Source organism: Hyperoodon ampullatus (assembly GCF_949752795.1).
Source record: "Hyperoodon ampullatus genome assembly, chromosome: 2".
In the NCBI taxonomy this organism is placed as follows: Eukaryota; Metazoa; Chordata; class Mammalia; order Artiodactyla; family Ziphiidae; genus Hyperoodon; species Hyperoodon ampullatus.
Genome location: NC_136915.1, coordinates 99,543,559 through 99,552,991, shown reverse-complemented (window position 1 = coordinate 99,552,991; position 9,433 = coordinate 99,543,559).

The following is a 9,433-nucleotide window of genomic DNA, read 5'->3' as shown; positions in this document are numbered from 1 at the left end:
CTGTGGCCCTGAGACCAGAGTATGTCTGTAGATGATCCCTGGCCACAGGCAGGAGCTAGAAGAGTCCCTGTGGCCGGAGGGCCTGCCTAGTCCCCTTCCTTTCTCTTCCCACCCCTTCAGCCCTGGGACCCCTCTTTCCCAGAAGGTCCCTCTTCCTCAAGCACTTCCGCTGCACCACCCCTCAGGTGGCGATCCGAACTCAAACTTGCCCCGAGGACCAGGGACCTGGCTCAGCTCTGTCCCTGCCACGTGGCCCTGTTCCGCAGAGCCCTGTGGCAAGCGGGGCACCTCCATCTTTCCCGAGTCACAGCAACACTTCCTACAGGGCCCCCATAAAGCAGGAGCACAGCCTGTCTCTCGGCTGGTATCTGGCTTTCAGCGCCCGCCAGGTGCCTTCCCCAGCCAGGGCAGTCACGGCACTTCTGCCGGTACCCGGGCATGGGCACTGGATTCCGGAGTCAAACAGGATAGGAGACCCACTTGCCTGTCACTGTGTAAGCTTGAGTGGGTGGCTTAACCTCCCTGAGCCTCACTGTTCTTGGTGTGAAACGGCGAAAACGCAGGGCTGCTGTGAGATGTGAAGGACATGAGGCACCTCGGGCTCTAGAACCCAGCAGAAGCTCAGTATGTATCAGACGAGCGAACATCACTTCAGGCGCGGACCAAGTGACCCAGGGCAAAAAACACTGAAAGATCAACAACAGCTTTCTCAGAGCCTTGGTCTCCTCTTCTGGCCCTATTACCTCACAGAACTGTAACAAGGATCAGAGAAGACAATAAGTGTGAACATGTTTTTGTACATTGTAAAAATATTACCCGGATGGGCTGTTTGCCAAACGGCAAACAATTTACACTTTTCCGTGGAAGGATATGTGTGTGCACGTGTGTAGGGGGCTGGGTACGGAGGGTCAGCAGCATAGGCTGAGCTCAGGAATGGTGCTTGAAGACCCCCCACTGCCTGAGGATGTGCTCTAGGGAGCACCCCCACCCCCGCCCGCTCCCTCACAGTAAACCCTCAGGGCCCGCGCATTCCTGGCAAGGACTAGAGAGGTGGAGAGCCAAGTTCTGATGGTTCTGAGGAGTCGGTGTCCCCATCCCACACTCTCACCCCCATCGCTCTCTGAAAGCATCTTTGTGTTACTGGCCAGAGAGAGGCCTCCAAGGAACAAAGAGGGAGGGAGCCTTTCTTGGGCACCTCTTCCTCAACACAACACTTGGGGCAAAAATAATCTGGCAGGGAGCCATGACTGCACCTCACATTCTGCCTTTTCCCTGCATCTTGGCCAGGCTGGGCCCTGGGTCGGGGAGGGAGCAGGGTCTCTGACTCTCCACCAGGTCTCAGGCCACAGCTGCCGCGCTTCCGCTCCCTGGCTTCCACTCCACTGAATCCATTCCCTGTACGCCCCTCTGGACCCATCCCTCAAGACAGCCGCCCTGTTCCGGGGGCACAGGAATCACTGCCAAAAATGCCCTCCTGCGTGCTCCGCGCCTCCAGCAGGAGCCCACCACGACCCAGCTCTGGGCTCTCCGCCCTGCCCCCTAGTTCTTCCCACTGGCCGGGGGTGGGGGGGCGGGGGGTGGGTTCAGGCGCAGCAGATGCCACCTGGTTTTCAGGGGAGGTGCCCCCATCCAAGGGAAGAATCAGGTTTTGTTTCCCTGTTTCCCCCGCTCTGCACATGTTACTCCCCTGGCTGCTTTCCCTTTCCTCCTGTGCCTCCCCCTCAGGCCCCTTCCTCACCTCCCCCAGCTGACCGGAGGCTGGAGCCTGCAGCTGCAAGGAAATGCTGCCTGGGCTCTGGGAGGACAGAGGAGGTGAAGGAAGTGTCTTCAAGATCCTGTGACTTCATCCTCATTTGGCCTGTCTTCCGTGGGTGTCTGGAGGCCCAGTCCTTCCCAACAGGCCCCAATGGACTTCCTCAGCCTTACTTCTGGGCACTTGCCACCCCCCAACTTGATGCTCCAGGGAGGTGAGCACTTTGCTCCAAGCTTGGGGTTTTTATGCCTCTAGGTCTTTGCATTGCTGTTTCCCCACTGCCTCTGACTGGCTGACCTGTTAACGCACCTCTCACTCTGCAGTTTAAAGGGCATCTCCTCTGCGAGGCCCTCCCCAGGGGCTTTATCTGTGCCTGCACCCAACCACAGGACTTACTTTGTAAGTCACCCTAGCAACTCCTCTCCCACCACTCCTGTACCTCCAGCACCGCGGAGCACAGGGCTCTCGACGTGACCTCCACTCCTCAGAGTGAGCCCGGCTCCTGCATCTCCTGCTTTAGGCAAGACCAGCAGTCACGGCTCCTCAGCTGCCTCCCCGGGCCCACTTCTCACTCCACTCCTCAGTCCACTCCCCAGGAGAGGGGAGCTGGGGCCAACATCACTTTCAAGAGAGTAAACTCCCCATCCTGAGCCCCCCTCCCCAAGCTGTTGTGTGGTGCCTTCTGTCCCTGGCCTGTTGCCTTGGCGCCTCCACCCTAGCTTTCCAGGCCAATTCTACTGTAACACGGGCTGTCTGAGGAGCCCTGGCCCTCCCCCTCCCACCCAGCTCCCTGCCCCTGGCATGCTGTCATCCGGCTGCCCAGAGCTCAGGTCCTGCAGATGACTGCAGCCACTTCTCTTCCACGCCTGCTCAATCCCAGTGGCTCCCTCTTTCCATCCTGGAGGACATTGCTTTTACACCAGCCTCCAAGTTTTGTCCCCTTCTACTTGCTCCCCCTCAACAGGTCGTCCTGACCTGGCTCATCTCCTTGTCCTTTTTGGCAACAACATCTGGCCCCAGACTTACCCTACCCTAGGAGTTTTTCTTAACCTGCTTTGCCAGGGATCCCCACCCCTGCTGGGGACATCGAGTCTGCTAGATTCTGCTTCCCCCATTGTGACTGTGGAGGGTCAGGGTGGGGCAAGGGGGAAGGAAGTTGAAAGCTGGGTGCTCAGCGCCTTCCCTCCCTCCAGCCCCACTACTGGCCACACTCCAGACATTGTCTCCCAGCAAGGCAGCATGCGGATCAGTCGTTTGTGTAGAAGTGGTGGGAAAGGGGAGGGTATCAGGCATAAAAGGTTTTCTAAAAGCAAGAAGCAGCAACAGAGGTTCCTCCAGATGGTGTTCAAGTGCAGCCACTGAAACCCCCGCACAGACTCTGCTCCTCAGGCAGAAGTGCCAAGGCTGGTGACTTCATCCCGGACGGCCACTAAGTAGTCACTCAAAGCCTCCTACGTGCACTGCCTAGGGACGGGCCTAGGGAGCTTCCTCCTCATCACAGGGAGCACCGGGCAGACTGACTCAAGCAGGTGTTAGAATCCCCGATCTGAGGTTCCAAGCATCTGTTCAAATAAGTCAATTTATATTCCAGAAAATATGGGGTTAGGGACTGTATCAGCGATTTCAAAGGCCCGAAGAATTCCAAAGCTCCTGGTCTTGGCTTCGGGACCCTACAGGGAACATAGGGATCAAGTATCTTCTTTTTATTTTATTTTTTTATTTTTATTTACTATTATTATTTTTTTTTGTAGTACGCGGGCCTCTCACTGTTGTGGCCTCTCCCACTGCGGAGCACAGGCTCCGGACGCGCAGGCTCAGCGGCCATGGCTCACGGGCCCAGCCGCTCCGCGGCATGTGGGATCTTCCCGGACCGGGGCACGAACCCGTGTCCCCTGCATCGGCAGGCGGACTCTCAACCACTGCGCCACCAGGGAAGCCCATCTTCTTTAAACTTCTCCATTAAATGTATCCCCTCCCAGGGAAGGCAGGCAGGGCCCAGTGCCTAGTCCCACAATTCCAAGTCCTACTCTCCATAATGGGAAGACTGCATGCTTAGCATCCCTTAACGCCGGTGGCTCCTTCAAACTTCCCAACCCACCCAACTAGAGAGATACTAGTGATGCAAAGGGCAAGGGAGACGGGGGCTACAGAAGTGTGGCTTGTGGCTTTGCTTTCACCCGCGAGGGAAGGCCTGAATGATGGGGTCTTGGTGGGAAAGCTGGCACCTACCCAATAGGAGTGGATTAAGGAAAAGAGCCTTCTTAATCAAAATGGTAGATCCCCAGGGAGAGGAAGGGTCTGAAGGGCCAGAGGGGCTGCTGTCTCCTGCTGTGAAGTAACAGTAAAGAAAGGAAAACTTGGGAGGGTGTGAAGGTGGGAACTAATTACCCATCCTGTAGGTACCAGAGGGTCTGAGGGGAGAATTATATCAAGTGAAGCAGAGGAATACAGAGCAAAAAAAAGACTTTTCTCTTCAATCCTCCCTAACATCTTTGAGTGCCAAAGTGTTAATGCTGGTTCCCTTCTAAACGGAGCTTTTGTTTGGGAATGATCACAACTATAAGCCTCAGAGGTCATCGTCATTAGAGAAAGAGGGAAAATGAAGTGCGATACGAAGCCTGGGAAGACCACTAGAATCCGTGCGGAGAAGGCCTTATAACCTCGTAATTGCCAATCCTCTTCACTTCTGAAATACCCTCATCCCTGTCCTCTCCAAGTCTCACCCAGATGATGCTATGCGCTTGTTATTTGCTTAGCGCAACCTACTAGTTGCTGACTTCTTGTTTCAAGGCCTGTCATGATACGGCTCCAGTCTCTTCTCTCCACATTAACATCAACTGAAACTAGATCATTCCTGGTTCCTGTTTTCTGCACTTGCTTTTGCCTGCAATCTGCCTGTAACACCTGTTGAAAATTCCGCCCTTTAAAGCCTGGTTCAACTCCCCTCTCTGGAAGCATTTCAGATCTCCCAGAACAGAAAGCATCTGTCTCTTCTGTCTCATGCTACTTTGCTTAAAACTTCTTTATGGTACCTTTTATTAGTTCTTTGTAACCTACCAGTTTCTATACCACATACTGCTTGCCTTCTGCCACTATACCCGCCCATGCTCCTATCTGGGTCAGCTTCTTCCCTTACATGCCTCCTCAGTGACCACTCCTATTAGCACACAAACAGGCAGTTTCAACCAGCTCAACAGTAATCCATGCCTGACATCTCCACTATCTTTCTTTCCATTTTCTCCTACACCTACTCCAGACACTGTCCCCTTGCACTCCACTGACAGCCCATCAAGGTCACCAGTGACCTCCGTGTTCTCCTTTGCTAATTCTTCATCTCCCAACCCCATGACAGAATCCTTGGATCGCTTCTGTCTATACTCGACCCTAGTGATCCTATTCAGCTTCATGTTCTTAAATGTTAAATGTAAGTCTCCTGTCCAGGCCTCTTCCTCTAACTTCCAGACTCATATCCAACCACCTATCGTACAACTCTAGAACGTGACACACTTCTCACACTTAGTATGTTCAGAATCCAACTCCTGACCCCTCCCTCTTCCCCTGCCAAACCCGCTCCTGTCATAATCTTCACTACCTTACTAGCCAAAAACCTTGGAGTCATCTTTGACTCTCTCTCTCTCTCTCTCTCTCTCACACACACACACACACACACTCTCTCTCTCTCTCTCTCTCCATGTGTCAGCATTTCCTGTTGGCTCCACTTTCCTACTTGATTATCCAGTATCCTAACTGGCCTCTCTGCTTCCATCCTGGGCCCTCTATAGGCTATTCTCAAATAGTATTCCTTATGGTAGGCCGAGTCAGACCATGTTTTATCTTCTGCCAAAAGCTCTTTCGTGGATTCCACTCAGTAAATGCGGAAGGAAGTGTGTCCTCCCCCATCCCACTACCTCTCTGTTACCTCCTATTACTCTCCTCCTTGATCCCTCTGCTCCAGCCACACTGGCCTCCTTGCTGATCCCCCAACACACCAGGCATATGTCCACCTTATGGCATCTGCAGACCCTTCCCACTGCATGGAAGGCTGTGCTTTCCCCCAGGCAGGTGTATGGGCTACATATTTCCAATATTTATGCATGAGCAACTTCAGTGAAACCTAAACCTGTAACCCACTACCACCACATTCCTTCCGCCCAGCACTCCTGCCCCTTTACACTGCTTAACTCTTCTCCACAGTACTCATCACACACACACACACACACACACACACACAGCTTTTGTCACCTGCCAGAAACTCCACGAGGGAAGGGATGAAGGGATTTTGGTTTGTATTATTCCCTGATGTAGCCCCAACACACAGATCAGCACCTGGCATACAGTAGAGGCACAATAAATATTTGCTGGTAGGCCTATAAGGATCATGCCTTGTTCTGCTTTGTAAGCCCTACAAGAACTTTTACATGGTTAAAAGTAGGCACAAGAACTTGCATTTGGTTAAGCTTAAAAAAATGCACTGAAAACAACAGCTCAAAATAAGAGTCACATCACTGCTTAAAATGGGAAGGTTTATTAAGGTTTTTCCTCAAAACGAACAGCCAAGCCCATGCTTCTTAAGAGAAGCGATTAGCAGGAAATGTATGTCACACCTTGGGCCCAGAACCACAGGAAGCTTCTTAACAAGCCAAAGAACTTGCATCCCCAATTCACTTTTAAAGCTCTTGTTGATGTCTGCAAAACAGAATCCATGTTGCCTCCCAGAAAACAGAACTAGGCACCCAGTTCAAAGTCTCCAGCTGTTCTCAACAAGAATATTTAAGCAAGATATATAGCATTAAATAAGTGCACTACACATTCAACACATTCAACAAACCCAAGATGAAGTTATAGTAAGAAAAATCCATGTTCAATGCAATGTCTATGCTACATTTTCAAGAATAACTTGCATTTTTTTTTACATTTTTGGGGACTAGAAATGCTAAAAGCTGGGTGGCTAGACTGCCTCAAAGCTCACATTCATTTCCTTCCCGGCAAGATGGGCTCTTTCCAGATCCTGGACAAGCACCCAAACCACTCTGCCCTTTTAAGTTTGGAGCTGAGTCAAGAGGGGCTATTTTAACACACATTTAAGTAGCACCTTAAATAAGTATAAGACCCAAACAAAACAAAAGGTTATTTTACAAGTTATTTTCCTCCTCCGAATACCTGACAATTTCTTCACACTTTGGTTTCACTACACACATATTTATGAGTGTATTTTACGCCCTCTAACGTTCTACTATGATTGCTTACAAAGGAAAATACTGAGGTAATCTTTGTATCTTTCTGTCCCTCAGTCCTGAAAACAAAAATCGGATACATGAACTGACAAATATATGTGTACCTATGAGGATAATGAGGCAAAATATTTGAAATTGGGCAGGTCCAGAAAATGCAGAATGTTCATATGTGGAGAAAAATAGCCTCAGACCAAGTAACCTATTTTAATAAAGTTGGTAATAAAGATCAGTATCTTCCCAAGGATTGACTTTTTCCAAGTACATTCTAACTCCAAAGACGCACACTGTTTCACCAAGGAGTAAAAGGCAGCCAGCTATGATGGCAAACCAAGCTGCCAAATACAGGTTAGTTCAAAGTTGTAGGGGAAGAGAAAAACACCAATATCCATCTCTCTCTAAACATTCCTAAGAGAATTTGCCCTGCGGCCACAGTTCAATGAATTACAATGCTATTCATATCTTTGACGAATTTCTTATATTTTCTCTGCCCAATTAAATTGCAAACTCTTGAGGGAAGGCCTTCACACCTCTTTGTGAGGCACACAGTATTTATAGAATAGATGGCTTGAATATATACTTTTAATTCAATGGTAGAAGTGTTAACTGATACTGAAGCTCCCCCTGGTGGAGGGTAAAATTATAGATTATGTATTAACTTAGTTTCTAAAACTAAGATTGTTTGGGGACACTATTAAGCCATTAAAGTTGTTCGTATTCTAGTGGAAAAAAGCAAACTACCGACTGTGACATCAAGCCTCCTTTAAATTAGATATTACTCATATAACCAAAGTTAATATACTTTAAATAGCCATAAATACTAATATGGTGTCAGTTCTTGAATATTCACCATATGAGATTCATATAATATCCTTGAGGACTTTTTGATTTTTCTGCTATAAAAATATATCGTATTTTCAGGCACCCTCCCCTCTGGAACCAAGACTAAGGACTTCACATAGGGACAATATAAAAGCACACCTATCTCACTTTCTGACAGGATACCTTTCCACCTTGCTCAGCAATGGCAGACTTCTTTGAGATAACAATGCATGTCTCTGAATTCAGCTGGTCCTGCTCTGCACACTACTGTGTGCCACAAGGGCATTTTTCTTCTCAGTTCTACCTTTATCCCAAGTAGACTGTGTAAGATGTAACAAAGAAATCCAGTACCTGTCATCTTTTCCTACCATGTCCTAAAACAGAGGACATCGAGTTATGCTACTTGTCAAGCAGACTGTAACTTGGGAGTTATTCTTATTTAAAATAATTCCTACTTAATCTGGCAAATAACGACACAATCTATGTAACAGGTAATATTTAGAAATGTTTGCTCGCTTATGAGATGTTTATCTATGATTTTAAGTCCAAAGGAATGTCTGAGAGGTGAGTTTCAAAGCAGAATGACTTTAGAGGACCTTAAAATATGCTACACTGACCTGGACAGACTGGCCCTTATGCTTCACTTTTTAAAAAAAATTTATTGCATTTATGAGATTTTTGGCCCCTCAGTCCCAGACATATGTATAACTGAATCAGTAGAAGGTAAGTATTAGGTAACTAAGTTTATTAGAAACTTAAAAGAATACAATTTCCAAAATTGCTTTTTACAGTATTTTAACATTTTCTCAGGTTGGTCAGAGCTTACATTTGAAATCTGATCTTTAAATTTCAATTTAGTAACTGATGGGGCTGACCACACTCCTAGGAAGTCTCAACAAGGCATGAACACTACTTCACACCTAGTTGCAACGAGACAGCATCTAGATCCCTGAGCAATGATTTAGACCTTCTAGGACTGGTTTCCTCCTCAACATTCAGGGACAAGGCACAGGGTTTCCTAAGCTTGTTTCTTTCCTTCTCTAGCACTTAAGTGGCTAACAAGCTGTTTTGCTCTACCTCTGTGGTGTACATAAGTCATATCACCCTAGGTCCATGTCCTACTTACGCCCCACTTTTTGTAAAAAATAGAAAAAAAAACTGGGAAGGAAAGGAAAAGCACCACTATATAGCCAGCTAAAAATTTAAATTAGCAATCTTTTCCATATGACTACCACTATACTACTCCATATACAGTTGAAGAAAAAGCAACTGACACATCCTTTATATGCTTTTTCACTTTTACCCACTTCTCTTAGATTCTTCAATCTATTATAAAGCAAACTTGAAAATATTTACATAACATTTCATTGGTGGACTTATACTCAACAAATTAACAATGGCAAAATGATTCCCTTGAAATTACAACCTGTGGAAGATTTGAAGTAGTAAAAGTTAAACCCTGATACAGTATTAAACTTATCTTTTTACATATAAAAAAATAATACACAGTGGGATATTTTATTCAATAAGATACAATCTTTAAGATCAAGAGAGAATATACAAAACTATTGTATGTAGTCTGATGTATTTTACTGTATAATAGGAATAAATATATATAGAACAGAAA